Source organism: Leguminivora glycinivorella, chromosome 26 (genome assembly GCF_023078275.1).
Source record: "Leguminivora glycinivorella isolate SPB_JAAS2020 chromosome 26, LegGlyc_1.1, whole genome shotgun sequence".
Lineage (NCBI taxonomy): Eukaryota > Metazoa > Arthropoda > Insecta > Lepidoptera > Tortricidae > Leguminivora > Leguminivora glycinivorella.
Window position 1 is genome coordinate 3,166,660 of NC_062996.1, and position 22,928 is coordinate 3,189,587.

Below are 22,928 nucleotides of genomic sequence, written 5' to 3' on the forward strand. Positions count from 1 at the left end.
ACTGCAAACTGTTTAATAAATTTGAACCTTATTGCTATCATGATAGTTGCTTTTTAACTACACTGAGACTTTAGCACGTGCTGTGGAAACGGGAGCTAGCCGCCGTGAACAATAGAAACAAAGGCCTTTGTTTAACAGATCACGGCAAAAGCGAAACGTTCATCTCAGAAAATTCATACTATACCATCCACACTCATAAGACGCATGTCCTGAGGTGCGGAACGGACGTCCGTGCCACGCCGCCTGAATGTAATTCAAAAAACGTCTCCTCAGTACATTTTGTATGGGAAGGACGTAAGACGCGCCCCCAGGCGGCGCGGTGCGCGAGGAGACGTTTTTTGAATTACAAATTCAGGCGGCGTGACGCGGACGTCCGTTCCGCACCTCAGGCCATGCGTCTCTTAAGTGTGACCGGTACCTAAGAACCAGGGATGTAACGGAAGTGCTTTTAACGGAAGCGGAAGCAGAAGTTTAGAATTTAGTTTAACGGAAGCAGAAGCGGAACCGGAACCAGAAGCGGAACTTATAGATGTTAAAAATGAAAAGAAAAATACCACATAGGTATTACATAAACCAAAAATAACTAAATTACCTAGAACTTTTAGGTGTTTATGAACTAGGAATTGGCTTGGAATATTACTTATACAATCCAAAAATTAAAATCACCTTAGTTGTTTACTCACTAAAAATCACATAAGAATAATCAACCTTTTTTATGCCGTAAAAGGTTTTAGAAACGGAAAGAAAAAGTTACCCGTTAGGTATAATACAATCCAAAACTAACCAGTTAAAGTTATATGTGTAATTATTAGCACACAATTAAATTTTTAAATTAAATGAAGTGATTCTAAAAGAAGTAGGTTGGTAAATTGTATTTAATAAACAAAAGCTTGGCAGCTTTATCTTCCTGCAGTCTGCTTCTAAGGGGATTGTAGATATAAGCCTTGCACCACTGAATAGTTGTTCATTTGCTACAGAACTAGGTGGACAAGACAAAATATTGGCGCGAAAATCGAATGAAGCTATTGATATTTAGTATCGCAACACGTGGCAGCGGAGAGATGAGCGAATGACAGGTATAAACCTGTTGGTCTTTGATAGTACGCCGCTCATGTCCCACCGTCGCGCTAGGTTTCGACATCCGCTATAACTTCCGTTTGAAAAATAACAGAACCGGATGTGTAAAACAAAACGGAAGTTCCGCAGAAACGGAAGCAGAAGCAGAGCTCCGTTACATCCCTGCTAAGAACGTCCTTTCATATTCATCCATAGTTTTCGCCCAACGTTCCCATAGTGCACTTAAATGTTTCCAAGTCCTACAAAATAAATTCCTCGGAAAAATTACAGGCACTCCTTGGTACGTTAAAAATAAAGACCCACTGTTAGCGACGCTACCGAACGCGACCGTAGTTTTAAGTAATCCAATTCGTTAAGATTGTGTTAGCAATAAAGATTTTATCATTAGGTAGGAAATCGCGACTTAGTTGTAATAGCTTTAAGCCGTTATAGTTGTCTAAGCTACCGTTAAGTCAATCGTTACGTGATCTATTCGTTTAAGTTAGGATTTATTCGTATTGGCTACGTGCATGACAATTACGCCCACTACCATGTGAATTTGAAGTGGAAAATGTCAAAAAATGACATGTAAACAAACACTATATTTTACCGATTTTTCGTTAATTTTAAATAAATCGAATAACAAGAGCTACTATTTCAAGTGTAATTTAGGTAGATAGATTATAAAGACAAGGATATAATACCAAAAATCAGTTTCCAAAGCATTACTCACGGTAGTCACGGTATAAACTTCCAACCCCAGACTACAGAAAGAGTTAATAAATTGGTGCTGGCAGGGCATATAAGGAATCTTGAAGAACATAGGAGTAATGGTACAAGTTCTTCGAGCTAGTGATATGGTATTCGCTAAACCTCCGTCCCGTTAATGCCATATAAAACAAATCTAAACGTAAGTACGTAGTCATGTCCGCGGCCGCAGAAATATCCAACACGGGCCTATTCCCAGGCTAGGCCTGAATCTTTAAGCATAATCTTTTACGGTAGGAAAAATACTAACAGCGTATTGAACAATATTAGGTAAAGAAAGCTTAAATATAATTTATTATCATGTTTTGTTTTGACATATCACTTACGTTTTCTTTTCACCGTAGCTATCCATTTAGTTCTTTGATGCAATTTCCAGTGTGCTCTATAAGAAACGCATAGAACGTGCAACGACTATTTATGCCATTATTTTTACAATTAACAACGAAACAACATTGAAACCCCATATCAAACATTACACATTGTATTATATTTTATGAGTTTTGATAGATGACAACCACAATCAGTGTCGATTTTGACCACCGCAAGCACTGCGATCGCTTTGCTTACCCCCTCCATGCACTTCGCACGAAGCCAATTCGTGTATTTTCCTTATCCCAAATCCTAAACTTAAGATCAAGTCGTAAATAAAGTAGGATTTGCTATTGGTGGTCAATTATAACCAATCAGAAAATACTTGAGATAGATATAGTGAGATAACCGATCTTACTCGCTATTGGTTAAAATTGATTCCGACCAAAATCCCATCTTAGTGTAACTTTCACTGTGGACTTAGGTTATCTAGGCTAATAACTGTAAGAAAGCTTAAAGTAGTGACATAATCGTTATCGTATATTGTAAATAGTAGTTTATGTAATCGCTAATCAGTTAGATAACAATCGTAACTCGTAACCGTTCGAAATAGATAAGCGGGAACGCTCGCTAATTCCCCTATTGTTCTCGGTCGTCGCGGAACAATGGGAGCTGTTCATTCAGTTTTAACACTTATCGCAGGTGTAAGACTTTGTTTATGTAGCCTACAAAAGGGACTAAGCGATTACGTAAGCTTCGAGCCGAAAGCTCCTATGATATTTAAAATATTTTTATGCAAACGTTAGATTCACAGTACATTAATTGTAATTCGTAAGCAACCCGAAATCCGACCAATCACGATCCACCGTACGAAATCTAATAAGCGATGATCTTCCATCTCGCTCTTCACGCTGATTGGCTCGTGCGCACAGAAACATTCGTATCGAGTTGCTTAGGAACCGTTACGGAAAGGGATATAAAAGAAAGGCCAGAACGGACCCGACACAGCCCCCACAGCGCCCAGCGCGGAAGGGGCCACTCACACCCCACCAGGGGTGTCGAATGAAGATGTTAGCGACGCGTCGAAACATATGTAAAATAGCATAAGAATCGATTAAGACTGTATTCGCAATAAAGAATATTTCGTAGGTAGGAAACGGGTAGAACTGCGTTAATTAAGTTAATTTTGTCAATTCCGATCATTAAGTATGATAATAAGACTCGTATTAATGTATTCGATAGCAGGCAATTCCCATATTCCTTCCTTCCCAAATCGCGGAAACCGAGTCCAAAGTTCAATCTAAACTCAAGACTGTCCATTGGATTACGATTAATAGCCAATAAGCACTAACGTGAGAAGCTTAGAGCAAGAAAACCGAACTCTTCTCTAATTGGCTAAAAATAGTTCCCTAAAGTTCCGAAATCATTTTCCTTTCACCCGAAAATTGCCTTAGGATTACTCGAATCCAAGCCAATAACTCAATAACTATAGGACATACGGAAATGTAAATAGTTTTAAAACGCAGATAAGAGCTTACGTAACACAATGACCTACATTTCCATAGTAATATTCCGTTATCGATAACAATGGAGCTCGGGACGAGCCGAGAAACCAGTCTATTATGTAGCCCGGACGGCTAATCACCTCTTCTATTGTGTAAGAACGTAAACAAACGCAGGTGCATTCCACTCGAGGTGAATGTCCCTAATGTCAGGTGCATTGTTACGTAATTTCGAAGCGATAGCCTAATTAGTTTTTAAGTAATTAGCATTTGAACGAAAAATGATATCGTTAAATTCGCCTAGTCAAGCGCCGAAACGCGTTCGACCAATCACGACGCGCAATCCGTCGCCTATCGGCACGATTATTTGTCTCTCTATCGCACGGAGCCTCGCGCTCAGCCGAGTCGTGATTGGACGAATATTTTGAAATGTTCCTTTCCGTGAAGCGTAGGCGCATTCTAAAAAGGGGTATAAAAGAAACGTTCGCTCGGTATGGGATATTCGGCATTATTCAGTTCATATTCATTCTCGCTCCGAGCGCAGCGCCGAACGCACGCGTGCTGCTCCTTCTAACCTATCGTCGTTCGTGTCATGCCGCGTCGAGCCCATTGGCTCCGCGTGCTGGATTGCAGTGTGTCATAGCAGTGATTGTTATAAAGAGACAGGACTCAATAGTGAATTGCCACCCTTACACCGGCGTACGGGCCATTAAAGAGATAGTGACTCTAAAGTGCGTGTACGTGCCATTCTAAAAATAGAATTCTCTAAATTCCTCAATACGGGTGAGTGATTTTATTATGACAAATTGTAAGTGTGGTTTCGATCAACATGAATGATAAGAAAATTCCTAGTAGCATAGGCTCAAGCCTCAACCAACTTAAAGTCTTCGAAGTCTTAGAATGGTTTTCAGCAAACTATCCCGATCAAGCGCGCGAATTTATTAGTGAGCATGCCGAGCAGCAAAAACAAGCTAATAATAATAATGCCGCGACCGGCACATCCAGGAAAGTGTCATTAAAAACGAAAGCACAACGAGCTAGTCGTTCCAGCTCACTGAGCTCTAGAGGCCGTAGCCCCCTTAAAAGTAAAGATAAACTATCCAAAATTGAAAAAAAGAAAATCGAACGCGTAAATGTTGCAGTCATAACTGCCGCAGCCGCTTCCCTGCAAAACCCGCGCCTAAACTCTGAATTGTATAGTGCAAATAACGATCGTACTTCTCAGCCGCGACCTCAAACAAATACTCAGGATAAAGACCTCTCTCTCACGAATGACACAACTATTCAATTAGGCCAAAATACTTTTGATAACCTTCCCAGAGACGCTCCCGACTCCGATATGGAGTATGAGGACTTGTCCTCCTCCGAGTCAATAATGGAACCTCCCAGTTATGACGAGGATGGGTTCCAAAAAGTAAGCTATAAAAAGAAAAATAATAAAAACAAAACAAATAATAATGGCCGCAAACCATACACTTCCGCCGCCGCGGCTGCCGCCGCGGCCGCCCCCCCTAGCGCCGCCGACGCCGCCTCGGCCGCCAATACAAAAACCCCTCATAGCAATATCAATATATCTAAACAGAATTATAACTCCAACGTCAAAGTAGCATATCCTGTACAAAACGCCCACGCTCAACAGGGAAATAAAGTCCAACTTCCTAACTACTCGAATATTATAGACAGTCAAATGGGTCAAGACGACACCTTCGACCCAAATGCCCCCATAAACCTCCCTAAACCTCCCAAACCCCCACAAATAATTCTTAGAGACAGAAGCCCACCGGCTTCCACCACCGATGGGTGTCTCCACCGAGGCCATATCGAAACGCATAGGCTGGCTTAGCGCCATGCCTGTAGACGAAACACCATGCTCCCCCTCAGGTATCCAAATCACAACTCAAACTATTGACCAATATAGAGCCTGGACCAACCTACTTGTAAATGGTTATAATAATATAATAATTATACGCACAAATATAGAGACGGTACTGATTTCGACGTAGTGATAAAACGTGTCCCGATAGAGATAGGCGAAGACGACATTTTTGAGGACCTAACACAACAAGGCTTTCATATATTAGCAGTCCATCATATGCGTAGGACTCGCGGTAGGACACCCATGGACTTGGTTTTAGTCACACTAGAAAAATCTATTTTTAGCAAAGGAATATTTAACATTACCCATATATGTGGCCTTATGGGCATTAAAGTAGAACGCCCACGCAGTAACGGTCGCATCCCGCAGTGCTACAATTGATAAGATAAGATAAGATAAGATAATCATTTATTTGTTTGCTACAATACACACCAAAATTAAACAATTAAAACAAAAATAAACAATAAAAAGTACTAACACTACAGAAAAAACAACAATAGCATACATTGAAATATGGGTGGGTTTGCTGTGTGCGTTGCAGCAAAAACAAAAGGGTCCTGGCTCAGTTATATGCTCCACTCTTTCGGGCGAAGCAACTGGTAATTCTGCTAGAACCCAGGTCACTAACAGATCGTTGTACAAAAAAAAAAAATGTAAAAAAAAAAAGTAATAATAATAGTAATAGTTTGCCTATGTCTAAACGATTGCATTATAGCCAATATATAATTGCCAATATTATGGTCACACAGCCAAATATTGTAAACTCGAACCAAGATGCTGTAAATGCCTCGGTGATCATACCACCAGGTCTTGCCCTAGAAATAAAGAGACTGCCACAGAACCAGTGAGATGCGTCCTGTGTACGGGAGAACACTCAGCCAGCTACGGCGGCTGCCCGCACGCACCTCAAGCCAACAAAAGACCCCCTACTAGGAGATATCCCACAAACGCTTGGGGCACATTCAATAGAAATAGATCAAACACACAACAAAATGATAATAATAATTATTATAATTCTAACAATCAACCTTTCAGCCAAAATGACTTTCCCAGCCTTTCAAGACCTGCAAATTCAAACTCTAACAACTTTATCAATACTATACAACAATCTCAAACCCCTTTCCCTCTCTTCCACCCTCTCAAATTACCAATTCCCAGGAGTCATCAATACTAGTAAACCCCTCCCCTTCCCAACCTCTGTCAAGTAACAAAAATAACAATAACCACCAAACAATCGCCCCGCCGCCTACCATCAGAACATGTCCTTCCCCGGCCGCCAATACAATGTACCCCCCTCCAATCCGGGGGGAGGACTAGCTGATGACCTCCGCCTGGTCTTTGACCTGGCTAATATAATAGACATAGACGAGGTATGTCAGTTAGCTGCAGAATTCCGCAGTGCAATTTCCCCCCTTGAAAAATTCCAAGTTATGGCTAACCATGCCAATCTCATCAAGTCAATCAAACAATTCAACATCAACAAATAATGGATCAGCGACCCAGACAGAAAATAAACTCCCTCACCATTGCTTTCTTTAACACGAACGGTATCAACAACAAAAGAGATGAAATTTCATTATTCTTAAAAAACCATGCAATAGATATTCTTTTAATACAAGAAAGCTTCCTAAAACCCAGCCGCCGCGACCCCAAAATAGCTAATTATAACGTTATACGCAATGACAGACAAACAGGGGAAAAGGGAGGAGGCACCCTTATCTATTATAGGCGAGCACTACACGTCTCCCCTCTTACCTTACCAACTTTAGAACAAATAGAGGCGTCAGGCTGCCGTATATCGCTCACAGGACATAGACCCATATCCATTTTTTCAGTCTATCTATCTCCCAACAAATCCATGACTTCCGGGGACCTAACCAACCTATTCGAAACAGATGACTCAGTAATCATAGCAGGCGATCTAAATTCAAAACACACGCTATGGAACTGTAATGTAGACACTACAAATGGCAGGAAACTCCATACCTATACGCAAAAATTGGGTGTGGACATAATTTCACCTCTAGAACCTACACACTATCCAACTCAAGTGGGCTTCAGACCCGACATCCTAGATATAGCTATTTTTAAAGGTATCTCACTTAGACTCCGCTCCATAGAGGTCCACCATGAACTCACATCTGACCACAGACCTGTAATTATTGGCCTTGGCCCCGATCCTAACTATTCTCCTCCTCCAAAAATAATAACGGACTGGTCAATGATCAATAAGGAATTTGAAAAAGATGATAGCCCAATTTTAGATATTGGAAAAGAAGGTCTAAACAGCCCTCAGCAAATAGACGCGGCGATCGATTCCTTCGCCGGCGAGCTCAAGAATATCATCGGCAGATGCTCCAGGGAGGTGCCATCGGAGGATGACCGCCGGTGGTGTCTCCCTGAGCATCTGGTGGCGCTGGTGAGGGAAAAGAACGCTGCAGTCAGAGCCTACGACGCATACCCATCTCCTGAAAATAAAAACATATTAAATAAACTAATCAAAAATCTTAAACGAAAAATAGCTGCATGGCGAAATAATAAATGGACCAACACCCTAAACAACATAAAACCTAACCATCTAGCATTCTGGAAGATCACCAAATCCCTCAAAAACGCAGACAGTAACACCCTCATGCCCCCACTCAAAAGAGGTACCAACCTCCCCCTAGCACACGATGATCAAGAAAAAGCCGAATGTTTAGCTGAAAGTCTAGAAAAACAATGTTCACCAAGTGACCAGCCCTCAGATCCACAGCATCTTTCTAAAATTAACAACTTCCTGGAGGAAAAGAGCCGAGAACCCTTAGACCCTGAACCCATCCCTCCCATCACGCTCACCGAACTTAAAGACCAAGTTAAAAGCCTCCAAAGGAAAAAAGCCCCTGGGTCCGATGGGATATCAAACAAAATAATTAAATCCTTCCCCGAAAATATCCTGACAATACTGCTCCTAATATATAACTCATCAATGATATTCTGCCACTTTCCAGCACGCTGGAAGGAGGCAGATGTCATAGGAATCCCAAAACCTGGCAAACCACGTTGCGAACCCTCCAGCTATCGCCCTATAAGCCTACTGCACACCATGGGAAAAGTATACGAGCGTCTAATCCTTTCCCGGCTCCGTCAACACCTCTTAGACAACAACATCATTATACAGGAACAATTTGGATTCAGAGCCGAACATTCATGTGTCAACCAAATACCTAGAATAGTAGAACACATTATATTTTGGATGACTGCATGGGGTCGTACTGTTTCAACGGGAGTGATATTCTTTGACATCAGCAAAGCCTTCGACAAAGTATGGCATCAGGGGCTCATTTATAAACTATACAACACAGGACTTTCAAATAGACTAGTGAAATTACTTAGCAACTTCCACGACAACAGAACCTTCAGATATAAAGTAGAAAATTCTAAATCAATATCCCATCCAATAACTGCTGGAGTTCCACAAGGCTCCTGTCTCTCACCTACCCTCTTCTCAATTTACATAAACGATATCCCAAAACTGCCTCTAACCAACTATGCACTATTCGCAGATGATACCGCCATATTTGCAACCTCCCCGCGCGTAGAAACGATCTACCGCCTTCTGCAGAATGCATCAGATGCCCTAGGGCATTGGTGCAAGCTGTGGAGGGTGGAAATCAACCCTGGAAAGAGCGTGGGAGTCCTCTTCTCTAGATCAAGCACATACAAAAAACTTCTAGACAAAATCCCCCCAATAACACTTTGTAATAGACCTATCCCCTGGAGAGACGATGCGAAGTACTTAGGAATAACGCTTGACAAAAGGTTAAACTTCCACAAACATATACGCACCGTTAGAAACAGAGCCGTTTTCTACTTGGGGCGTCTTCATTGTATAATGACCAAAAACAGCGGCATGTCATTAAGAAATAAAATATATATATACAAAATAGCAATAAGAACTGTCCTATCCTACTCTTCTATAGTCTTTGCCCAACGATCTAGTAGTGCATTAAAATGCTTTCAAGTACTGCAAAATAAATTTCTAAGAAAAATCACCGGATCACCTTGGTATATTAAAAATAAAGACCTTCACAAAGACCTGGAAATTCCTACAATAGCCCAGCATTTTAAAATTCTGAGCCAGCGTTATTTCAATAAAGCATCAACTCATAGCAATGACCTGGTGAGACAGGCCTCGGTGTACACCCCTGAGGTTCCACCCAGGAAAGGTGTACGTAGGCCGAGGCATGTTTTACTAGACCCAGATGATGAAATAACGCTGGCTCAAATTAAAGAAGCTCAAATAATAAAAGAGCTCCGAGCAAAATCAATACCGTCGCTGAAAACCAAAGCTTATTTTTATAAAAACCGTCCAAACTGGGAAAAACACAGAAGGTTAGTCGACACCACACAGGGCCTTCCGCCCTAGGTCCCTAGGGTCTTGCATTGTATCCTATATCAAAAACACAATTTTTATTTCATCCAATCATGAATATTATTGTATAAATTAAACTCATTAATTTTTTATAAAAATAAAATATTGTATACTTCACTTCTCTATACTAATCTATCATCTATTCTTCTATTCTGTACTTTTCCTTTTCTCTTCTCACTTCCCTTCCCTTCAGGCCGCGCCACTGATCTCACTCATACCGCAGCTGTAACTGGTCCCAGGAGTGGCCAAACAGCAACTATCATGTTAAAAAAAAAAAAATGGGATATTCGAATTCGATCGGAAACCAGAAGAACCAGCAGCCTCCAAGGAAAACCAGCAGCCAGCAGCCTACTACAGCCAGCCTACAGCCAGCAGCTCGCAGCCTACAGCCAGCAGCAAGCCACCCTCCACGACGGGTAAAGACAGCAGAAACGGCGTCATCGCGACGTATCGTCCGTACCGAGCGTTTCGTTAGGATATTAGCTTAGGAGTATTTTTATAACCGCGTTAAAATTAGAGTCGTTGATTATTGTAAATATAAACCATTTGATTTGATTCGTTTTTTAGTTAGTTTATTCCAAAACCATAATCGGTACGGTTGATTGCTGAGGACGACAACGAAGCTCAGGTACAGGCCCGGGACGAACGAGTGAGTCGCACGAGTTCCAGCACATTCTCTCCACTCGAGCCGTCGATAGGAAGCTTTGCGGACGCGGTCTGCAACAGAAGACGCACCACCACCAGAACGGAAGAAATCAAAGAAGAGCCAAAGCAGGCCCCCCCTCTCTCCCCCCCCCCCCAGCTTTCACCGGCTGAAATAACCTCGTCAAACCGTTTTGAAGGCCTTCCTAGGGAAAATGCCCCCACTAAAAATAGTTCAGTAAACTCTCACTCCCAACAGCCCCCCCCCCCTCCCTTCAGGGGGCCCCCCAACAATCTCAAAATCCACAAAACATGGATTTGGATTATAACTCGGAATTCGATTCAGACGAAGATCTAGAGGACGTCAGTGACTATACTGAAGATGAGTCCAACACTAACAAGGATGGCACGCGCAAGATGGCACGACCATTTCCCCTCCGTTGAAAATAAAAACCTAGTTAACCGCCTGCAAAGGCAAATCAAAGAACGACTCAAAGAGCATAGGGAGGACAGGTGGAATGGCATGCTGGAAGAGATTAGGCCAGGTCACCAGGCGTACTGGCAACTGGCCAGATCTCTAAAAGCGGACACGCAAGCGTCCATGCCCCCCTTGTCCGCCCTGGTACTCCAACAGCCGCATTCACGGACACAGAAAAGGCCCAGTGTCTGGCGGATAGTCTAGAGGAACAATGCTCCCCTGGTAAAATCCCATCTGATCCCAATCATATCCCACTTATTGAAACACTTACTCGGACTCCGCCTCCACTCTCGCGGACGACAGTTTCCACACTGACGACCGTGAGATGGACTACGAGGACCAGGAGTACTTCTCGGACGACTACAAGAAAGTCGCCTCTAGGAAGAAGATATTCCGAAACAAAAGAAAGAGGGAGCAGCAAATTGCCCCATCCGACCGGAGGGTCCCATTTTCCCCTCAACCAAACTTGGAGAAACACAACTTAAGCTTCCCCGTCAATGAAAGCATTCCCCTCCAAAATACCTACGATAGCCTCCCCACCCCACCCCCCTGCGATGGGTTTGACCCCGCAGACCCGCCGTCTGACGACTCGGCGGGCAAGGCCAAGCGTCCAAACCGAACAAATTCAGTCCCTACAAAACAACCCTTTAGTGACTCCCCCGCCCCAGTCCCCCAAAAAACAGGGGATCAAAAGTCTAAATCGCCCACCCCAACCCCTGAGCATTACAGCTCCTACAGAACATATGATGAGATCGATCTCAGGGTAATCATTAAGAAAGTCCCTAAAGAATTTGATGTTGCGGACATCAGAAATGACATTCAGAGGCAAGGTTACCCCGCCACTGGAGTTTACCGAAAATACAGGCTTGCCGACGGCCAAAAAATCCCTTATGACATGATAGAGGTCACCCTTCTAAACAACAAGGAGGCCAGGGAGATATTCTCTATCTCCCAGATCCTCGGCATGGCGGTCCCCAAGCCGGAATGGCCACTACCTTCAACCAGGATAGTTCAATGCAAAAACTGCCTAGATTACGGCCACTCTGAGAGTGGCTGTAGAAACGACCCACTTTGTTTTAAGTGCGCAGAAACCCACAATTGGAGGGACTGCAGGAAGCCCCCAAATACCCCCCCAAAGTGTGGCCACTGCCTTGGTCCCCATCTGGGGAATAACAGAGGATGCCCCATGGCCCAAAGCCTGGGGATTGCATACCATTCCACAGGCCAAAGGCTCTTACATCAGGAAAGCCGGAAATAATACCCCTTTTTAGGGTTCCGTAGTCAACTAGGAACCCTTTTAGTTTCGCCATGTTTGTCTGTCCGTCCGTCCGTCCGCGGATAATCTCAGTAACCGTAAGCACTACAAAGCTGAAATTTGGTACCAATATGCATATCAATCACGCCAACAAAGTGCAAAAATAAAAAATGGAAAAAAATGTTTTATTAGGGTACCCCCCCCCCCACACATGTAAAGTGGGGGCTGATATTTTTTTTCATTCCAACCCCAACGTGTGATATATTGTTGGATAGGTATTTAAAAATGAATAAGGGTTTACTAACATCGTTTTTGATAATATTAATATTTTCTGAAATAATCGCTCCTAAAGGAAAAAAAGTGCGTCGTTTTTGAACCATATGTTTAAAAAATATGAAAAAAATCATAAAAGTAGAACTTTATAAAGACTTTCTAGGAAAATTGTTTTGAACTTGATACGTTTAGTAGTTTTTGAGAAAAATATGGAAAACCACGGAACCCTACACTGAGCGTGGCCCGACACGCTCTTGGCCGGTTTTTTCCCCTTTACCCACATGTTGCCTCATCTATGGTGGCAGCGATCTGGGACGCGTTTCCCCCGTCCACCGGGCAAGTGATCTGTGTAGCACAAACATGGCCGCCGCCGATGCGCGCAAGTCGCGCCCCAATCCCCGCCCACTGCCGCCATTAGACGGGTCGGCTGCCAATAGCAACGGCTCGACTGACCCCTTTGAATTTTTCTCAATAAGTCGTGCGGAGTGTTCAAATTCGTGTGCGTTACTAACTATTATATTGCGGTGTCAGCCATCAGAGACATTGAGACATCAGAGACAATCTAAGTTTTTCTATCTTTAAGGTTTTTTAGTGTTTATCCCTAGTTCTAAGTACGTTATTTTTGTATATTACCCCCATCTTCTGGTCGGTGGCACCAGTAGTGCCTTAACCCACTGCTCGACAAATAACATTTTTTATTTTTTGTGTAACGTAATATATTTAAATTCAAATAATTTGGCGCGCGTGCGTACGAGTATTTACTTGAATGTACGGGTATGTATGTGTTAGTGTGTGAGAGATTTATACTATAATATGAATATGATATGAGGATATTAATAATAAATTAAGATGAGATAATAAATTAAGATGAGAAGATAGATATTTATATAGCTATACTTATAAATTGGCGTCATTAAACAAAGTTTATATAACATAAATAAAATAAAATATATACTTAGCTTGCCACATACAGAAGAAGTTCAGTGTCTTGGTAATCTAGCTGGGAAAGCCACTTGGTAAGATACCGTTTGCTAGGTGGTCTATTTGTAGAATCAAGTTTGCAAAAGGATTTCATAACTAGCGGACAAATAAAGGGGTGAAATCTATGGGCAAATTTTGTGCGTGTTTTTGGGGTTTTCCAGCGCTGACGGCGTCTTGTACTTTAAAGACCTTATCATGCAGTTTTCCGTCGCCGACGTAAAGGTGCTGTACCTAGACGGTTTAGACGGTTTTTTGTATATTACATCTTCTCGCCATCCTCGAGGAGTATGAACGCGAGCTCAACAACTACAACAAATAATGTTTATAAACCCAACACACAAAATTAAACCTAAAAGTCTGAATATTGCTACTTTCAACTGCAACGGTATCAGGGGAATGAAAGACGAAATAAAACTATTCTTAATCAAAAACGATATCGACATCCTTCTCCTCCAAGAGACTTTTCTTAAGCCCCAAGTAAATTCCTTCAAAATCCCTGGATACAACATAATTAGGAACGACAGAACTGATAGGAACTGCGGGGGCACGGCAATATACTTTAGAAAAGATCTTCACGTCATCCCCCTTTTGCCAGCTAAACTGACCAACATAGAAACTTCAATTTGTAAAATTACCCCCGCTGGACACCCTTCCATTATACTAGTTTCTGCATACCTATCACCTAGCAGAGACATGCTGTGCGAGGACATGAGGGCGCTTAGCGAGTTGGGGCCCTCAGTCTTAGTGGCTGGGGACCTCAACAGCAAGCACACCTCATGGAATTGCGCAGCGAACAACAAAAACGGTAATCGCCTTTATCACCTCATGCTACACAACAATTAAATTCGACCTGATCTCCCCCTTAGAACCGACCCACTACCCTAGCATCGTTGACCACAGACCTGACATACTAGACGTAGTACTTCTAAAGGACGTATCGCTGACGATGCGTGCTATAGAAGTACACCACGAGCTCGACTCAGATCATAGGCCAGTCATTTTGCCACTTGGACCTGACCCCAGTAACCCGCCGAGTACCAGGACCAAAGTGGACTGGGAAAAAGTGAGCGAAGGCCTCCTAAAGGCTCCCCACATATCCCCACATCCCCCACTATGACCAAAGAACAGACAGACGCTGCCATCGACCTGTATACCAGCCACCTCACCTCTATAATTAGAGAGGCTTCGAGAGAGGTTCCGGCGGACGACCTCCGTCGGCGCCCCCTCCCGGAAAGCTTGAGGAGGTTGCTAGACAGGAAAAATGCAGCACTCAGAAAATACTCCCGTTTCCCTTCGCCCGAAAACAGAGTGGCAATGCGAGCACTCCAAAGGGAGGTCAAGCATGCCATAGCTGATTTCAGGGCGAACGAATTTGATGATTTGTTAGGGAATATTTCGCCCAGTCACCTAGCGTACTGGAAGCTAGCGAAATATTTCAAAACAGATCAAGTAACGTCAATCCCCCCTCTAAAAAGATCAGGTCAGGACTCACTGGCCTTCGAGGACGTGGAAAAGGCTGAATGCCTTGCCCACAGCCTGGAAGAGCAGTGCAGTCCAAACACACACAACATCGACACTGAACACATACACACAATTGAAACAACCGCATCCAAAATTACACCCTCACCCCCAACAGGCCCTCCAATCAAACCAGTTGAACCAGACCACCTAGCATTTTATCTCAAAAAACTCAGACTCCGCAAAGCTCCAGGCCCCGACGGTATTCCCACACGCATTCTGAAGACACTCACCGACACTCATATTCAAATACTCACTAACATCTTCAACGCCGCTCTGACAAATAGCCATTTTCCAGCTGCCTGGAAAATGGCTACTGTCATCGGTATACGCAAACCAAACGCAAACGTTCTGGACGGTTTTTCGCGCTTAAATGGGCTGAAGACCGGGGCGATCTTCCTGGACGTGTCGAAAGCATTCGACAGGGTCTGGCACGCTGGGCTGGTGTACAAGTCCCCCAGGGTTCTGCGCTGTCACCCACACTCTACTCGCTATACACAAATGACATCCCACACACACCTCCTGTCGAACTGGCGCTCTTCGCCGACGACACAGCATTATACTTCACACACCACACAGACACAGTAATACATAAACACCTCCAGAGGGCCACCAATGCCCTAGCGTATTGGTGTAAACTCTGGAGAGTGGAAGTCAATCCAGATAAAAGCGCCGCCATCATTTTCCACCCCACAGACACACAACACAGAAACTTCAGACACATAACACTAAATGATACACCCATACCATTCACTACACACACAAAATACCTCGGGGTCACCCTGGATTCTAAACTAACATTCAGACAACATATCAATAAAGTAAAGGAGAAGGCGCAGTTCGTTGCCGGCAGACTTGGGCCAATGCTCAATAAAAGGAGTAAACTGTCTGCAGTCAACAAACTGCACCTTTACAAAACCGTTATTAGACCCATATTCACTTACGCATGCCCCGTCTTCACATACCAGGGGGAAAGGAGGCTTAAGCCCCTCCAAACTTTAAAAAAAGATTCTCCGCCGTATCAACAAAGCCCCCTGGTATGTGAGGAACATTGACTTACATAATGACCTAAACATCCCCTCACTTTACGAATTCACAAGGAAATCCACCCGCCACTGCTTCGACAATATCCCCCATCACCCGAACCCACTCATTATAAAATCCGCAGACTATATCACCCACCCAAAACCAGACGCTCCCAAAGTTTACCCTACAGCTCAACATACCCCGGACTCCCCTACAGACATGGCGGACGGGGCTGGCCCCGCCTCGCAAGCGAGCGCGGCGGCCGACCCCGCCCACTTAAATATGGCCGACAGTTACAGGACTAGAACGAAGACACCTAGAGGACGCGACGTTAGGAGACCGAAAGACGCACTTAACGACTCGACTGACTTTATTACAAAAGCATTAGAGGAGAGGACATAGACAGTAGGATTATTGACAATGACACGACCATACAGCTCAAAAACCGACCACGGCGCCGCCGCCGCGGCCGGCCACCCCGCGACACAAACACTTCATTCACATAATGACACGTAGGTGCCCGGCGTACATAGCTGTCGGGTACCTATTTTCACTACACTACACCCCTTTTTCCCAAATGACAATACAGTTTTATTAGTTTATCACACACCCCACACTGCCTCTTAGCGCCCGAGCGCTAAGAGTGCCCGCGTCATATAAATAAACCCCCTCGCTGAGTCGGGAGGCCCCACGGGAGCCCCGGAGACATCCGGCAAAATCTGTACCAGATGCCGCAGCGCACAGTTAAAAAAAAGACTGGAGGGATTGTAAAAAACCTCCAAATAGAGTAGGAGGTAGGGCATAGCGAATGATATTCCGCTTTGTGTGGTAGGGCACAGCACAGCGGATATCGCCTCACTCGAATCTAGAGCAGAGCCCAACTGGGGTAGTAGATACCTCCGCCTTACAGAAGACCGCAACTAAATAGCACTAGACCCTACTAATAGTGTTGTGTTCCTGCCGGTGAGTAAGGCTGCCAGAGCTCAACAAGAGTGCGGTGTGCTGATGACGTGAGGACTTACGGAATACACGCCATCCTAAAACACATTCGCACGGTCAGAAGTATAAAAATGACCAAAAATAGACTACATTCATAAAATAGCCATAAGAACGTCCTTTCATATTCATCCATAGTTTTCGCCCAAAGTTTCCATAGTGCACTAAATGTTTCCAAGTCCTACAAAATAAATTCCTCGGAAAAATTACAGGCGCTCCTTGATACGTTAAAAATAAAAACCCACAAATTCCAACAAGAGCACAACATATTATATATATTCATAGCAATGACCTTGTAAGGCAGACCTCGGTGTACACCTCTGAGATTCCTCCCAGGAAACGTGTACGAAGGCCGATGCATGTCTTGTTGGATCCGGATGACGAAATAGCGCTGGCTCAAATTAAGCCGCCAAACACAAGTCATCCTCCATCAAAACAAAAGCTTTCTTTTATAACAGACGCCCCCATTGGGAGAAACATAGGAGAAGGTTGGTCGACGCCAAACAGGGCCCTCTGCCCTAGGTCATTAACTCATTAAGTTGTTTTGCTTTGTATTCCAATAATTTATATCCTTCTGAAATGTGTAGTAATGGTGGTGGTGATGTAATGGAAATAGCTTTGTGTCAAATTGTATACTTCACTTCTCTATCCTATTATCTAATATCTATCTACTATTCTTCCACTCTGTACTTTCCTTCTCCTCTTCTTCAGAAACAGCAAATAAAAGAAATTAAAACATACAAGTTACCACGAAATGGTCCCGACTCAGCATAAATGCTAACTCGATAAATACTGATTATTTTCTTTAATTAAACTTTTGTATTTATTGACTAGGAATCAAACTATATGTCAAGTAAGAAATTAATTAAATGATTAATTTTAGAGACATGTCCACATTATTGCGAGCAATGACGCAAATTTTTCCGATCTCTGGTAATCGCTAATCAGTTATATAACAATCGTAACTCGTAACCGTTTGAAATATGTAGATAAGCGGGAACGCTCGCTAATTCCCCTATTGTTCTCGGTCGTCGCGGAACAATGGGAGCTGTTCACTCAGTTTTAACACTTATCGCAGGTGTAAGACTTTGTTTATGTAGCCTACAAAAGGGACTAAGCGATTACGTAAGCTTCGAGCCGAAAGCTCCTATGATATTTATAATATTGTATTTTTATGTAAACGTTAGATTAATAGTACAATCAATAGTAATTCGTAAGCAACCCGAAATCCGGCCAATCACGATCCGTCGTACGAAATCGAATAAGCGATGATCTTCCATCTCGCTCTTCACGCTGATTGGCTCGTGCGCACAGAAACATTCGTATCGAGTTGCTTAGGAACCGTTACGGAAAGGGGAATAAAAGGAAGGCCGGAAGCTTTGTTGAAAGGCGTATCGCTCAACATGAGAGCCATAGAGGTAGTTCACATATTAGATTCAGACCATAGACCCGTTATACTCAAACTAGGTCCCCCACCCTCAGACCCTTCACCCACCAAAAAGGTGGTAAACTGGGCAGAAGTGGGCTCACTCCTGGCAAAAGAAGATCTCCCCATCCTTACCCTTGCAGAATCACCACCAAACAATCCCTCCACTATAGATAACCATATAGATATATTAACAACTGGCCTCCAAAACGTAATTAAAGCTTGAACAAAAACTATCCCCGCTGAAGATTACTCTAAAAACAGATTACCCCCAGAAATTCTTAACAAAATAAAGCAGAAAAATATGGCGCTAAAAGAACTTGCTATATTTCCCTCTAGAGAAAATAAAAACACCGTAAACAGGCTTCAGAGACAGATAAAAGAGGAAATAAGGGAGTTCAGGGAAGGCAAATGGAGGGAACTGCTAGAGGAGATCAGGCCAGGCCAACAGGCGTACTGGGGGCTGGCCAGAGCTCTAAAAGCGGACACAGTTATGTCAATCCCCCCTCTTGTCCGCCCTGATCTTCCCACCCCCGCCTTTACAGATGATGAAAAGGCAGAACTGCTAGCAAATAGTCTAGAATCACAGTGTACCCCGGGCAACGTTCCTTCCGATCCCTCTCAAATCCCGAAAGTCGAAAAAGAAGTTGAAGATTTCTTTAATAAACCCTTAGCCGACCCACCCATAGAAAATATCACCTTCGCAGAGCTCAAAAGATTAATTATAAAACTCAAAATTAAAAAAGCACCAGGGATAGATGGCCTCCCATCCAGAATATTCAAGTTATTACCAGATAATCTAATACATGTAATTTTAAATATACTAAACGCAGCCCTTAGCAACTGCCACTTTCCTAAATCCTGGAAGGTGGCAGTTGTTATAGGCATTCATAAACCAGGAAAACCGAGTAATCAACCTAGCAGTTACAGGCCAATAAGCTTACTAAATGTATTAGGTAAAATATATGAAAAATGCATCCTAGCTAGACTTACAAAACACATCAGTAGTAATAACCTAATACAGAGTGAACAATTCGGGTTCAGGCCTGGGCACTCGTGTGTGCACCAGGTGCACCAGTTAACGGAGCACATTCTCCACGGGCTGACGGAGGGAAGGAGACCCACACCAACAGGTGTGGTATTCCTCGATGTGGCCAAAGCCTTTGATAAGGTATGGCACACCGGTTTGCTATGCAAACTTATAAGACTAGGTGTGCCAGGAGGTCTCATATACATCCTTAGAGACTTCCTAACCGAGAGAGGTTTTGGCTACAGAGTGGAGGGGTCTCTTTCCACTCTTCATCCTGTGAGAGCGGGTGTACCGCAGGGCTCGGTCCTGTCCCCAACATTGTTCACACTTTACGTAAATGACATGCCGAAGACAAAGGGGGCACACTACGCTCTCTTTGCTGACGACACAGCTTTCTATGCCACCTCCAAATCACCAGCCCTGTTGACCTCGCTCCTCCAGCGGGCCGCCAACTCCCTAGGAGATTGGTTTGACCGTTGGAGGATCGAGATCAACCCTGGTAAGAGCGTGGCTGTTTTATTCTGTAAAAAGAGTAAAGCACTCATAGCACAGAACTACAATAAGGTAACACTGCTAGGCACCCCCTTGAATGGAGTGACTCCGCAAAATACCTAGGAGTCACTCTTGATTCAAGAATGACCTTCAACAAGCACATAAAATTAGTTAAAAACAGGACTAACTTTATAATGGGCAGACTTCACCCTCTACTTAATAACAAAAGTAACCTCTCTCTAGATGGAAAACTAACACTGTATAAAACATGTATTCGTCCAATCTTTGCGTACACTTCGGTCGTCTTCGCCCATACTTCAAATAGCAATATTAAAACCCTTCAAACTTTACAAAATAAATTTCTCAGAAAAGCCACCAACTCAGACTGGTATATCACAAACGAAGACCTGCACCATGATACAAATCTCCCCTCAGTTAAAAATTATTTTCAGTCCATATCAAGGAAATACTTTGACTCCACCCCACATCACTCAAACCAACTTATTAACATGGCCTCGGCCCATACCCCAATTCCCGACCCAAAACGTGGGCGAAGACGACCGAAAAACATTCTGTTAGACCAAGACGATCCTATTACAATAAGGCACATAAAAGACCCAACCATCAAAGAATTTTCTTTCGATACACTAGTAAATATAGATATAACTAATGCAACAGAACAAGAGATCTCACAAATAATCACATTAGTGAATGAACTGTCCAAAGATTTAAAATCAGGTGCTCAAGTGGGTGTGCCCCTTAATTTTGTAGGAAATACTCTTAACAGGGTAAAAACAGCTCAAAGGCTGGCGGCTGGGGAGGTGGCGCTAGCTAATACCTAGTGTCCCCATCTTGGTCACTCACCATTCAAAATAGATGTTTTCTCGCTTCCCCTGGCTCTCAACCCTGTATGACAAACACAGACAACATGACAAATAAATTCAAACATTCTAACTGACAGACTAGACCGACACGACACAGCTCAAAAGAGCATGTGATCTGCCCCCCTTAAGGGGTCAGGTCCCCCCCTCCCCTTTCTCTCCCCGGGATGTCCCTTCGGGACATCCCGGCGTCAAATTTGAAGATATGATAGAGATTATCTCTAAATTCCCAAGACACAGAACAAAAAAAAAAAAAGCTGGGCACAGTGGCAGGCATTCGGCTGCTATCACAGGATCGGACGCATCATAGTGCTGGGGAGGGGGGTGGGTGGGAGTGCGCTTAGTTTGGGAGAGAGGGTTCGCGGGGCGGGAGGCACGGGCGGAGGCCCGCTTTCCTGATGTGGGAGCCTTTGGCCTGTGAAAAGGTATGTGGTCGCCCGGCTTCGGGGCCATGGGGCAACCTCTGTTATTCCCCAGGTGGGGACCGAGGCATTTGCCACACTTTGGGGGGGTATTAGGAGGTTTTTTGCAGTCCCTCCAATTGTGGGCCTCTCCACATTTAAAGCAAAGCGGGTGGATTCTACAGCCACTCTCAGAGTGACCGTAGTCAAGGCAGTTTTTACACTGCACAATTCTGGTTGAGGGTTGAGGGCAGTGGCCATTCCGGCTTGGGGACCGCCATGCCGAGGATCTGGGTGATAGAGAAAATCTCCCTGGCCTCCTTATTGTTGAGGAGGGTGACCTCTACCATGTCAAAGGGGATTTTTTGACCATCTGCGAGCCTAAATTTCCGGTAGACCCCAGTGGCGGGGTAGCCCTGTTTCTGGATGTCGTTTTTAATATCCGCAACATCGAATTCTTTGGGGATTTTTTTGATGATTACCCTTAGGTCAACCTCGTCGTAAGTTCTGTAGGAGCAGTAACCATTTATTAATAAATATTTCCAGCCTCGGTACTGCTTGATTGAGTCAGTGTAGATGGCCATACCACCCCAGCGACCTTCTATGAATCTCGAGTGGTTATAGCCAATTTTCAGCCTTTGGGCCTCTTCTTGGAGGGGAGTCCATCTTCTTATGTCTTTTAGAAGAATGACCGGGGGCTTTTTTTCTTTTGCTGGGGGCCCCTCATCAGAGGGGGGGCAGCTGGTTGAGAGTTTGAGGGGGGCGGGAGAGGTTGGCCGGTCATTTGGGATGACGTGCCCAGAGAGTCTACCTGTAGGGGTGGTGTTTCCGGATTTGGATCTGTTGGGTCTTTTCACCTTCCCCGCCGAGTCATCCGACGGGGGGTCAGCAGGGGTGTCACCCTCCCTGTGAGGGGTGGGGAGGTTTTCAAAGGAATTTGAAAGGGGAATGTTAGTATTACCTGAATTTTCCAGCCAGTTGGATTGAGGGGAAAATGGGATCCTCCGGTCTGTGGGGCCCGCAGGTTTCTCCCTTTTTCTTTTGTTCCTGAAGATCTTTTTCCTAGATACGACTTCTTTATACTCATCTGATAGATATGCCACGTCCTCGTAATCCATCTCACAGTCGTCGGTCCCACCATCGTCTGTGAGAGTGGATGCGGTGTCCGAGAAGTACTTGTTGGCTGGCACCGGAGTGTCAGCCCTCGGTTGGTAGGGTGAGGGGGGGAGGCGGGAAGGCCTTTGCCCTATATCTAGAGAGCAGTCGGTTTGTTGACTGGGTGTTTGTAGTTGACTGGGTGCCCGTTGGGAGGTCTGGCCTAACTGCAAGGAGCAGTCCTGAGTGCCAGTCTCTGAGGGAAACGCCGCCTGTGAAAGCGACTCCTCCGCATGGGTGAGCGGGGGCGACGGCCTCCTTCCATGAGTAGGGGGGGTGTAGAGGGGTTGAGTGGGCAGGTTTTGGCCCGTTTGGGCAAATTTGGGGCTTAGGGCAGCCGCAGCTGCGTGGCCCGCCACTCGTGGGTCCCGGGGGGGACAGCAGAGGGGTGACTGTGGGCGGAGAGGGTGTGTTGATGATGATGATGGAGATGGGTGGGTGAGGCAACC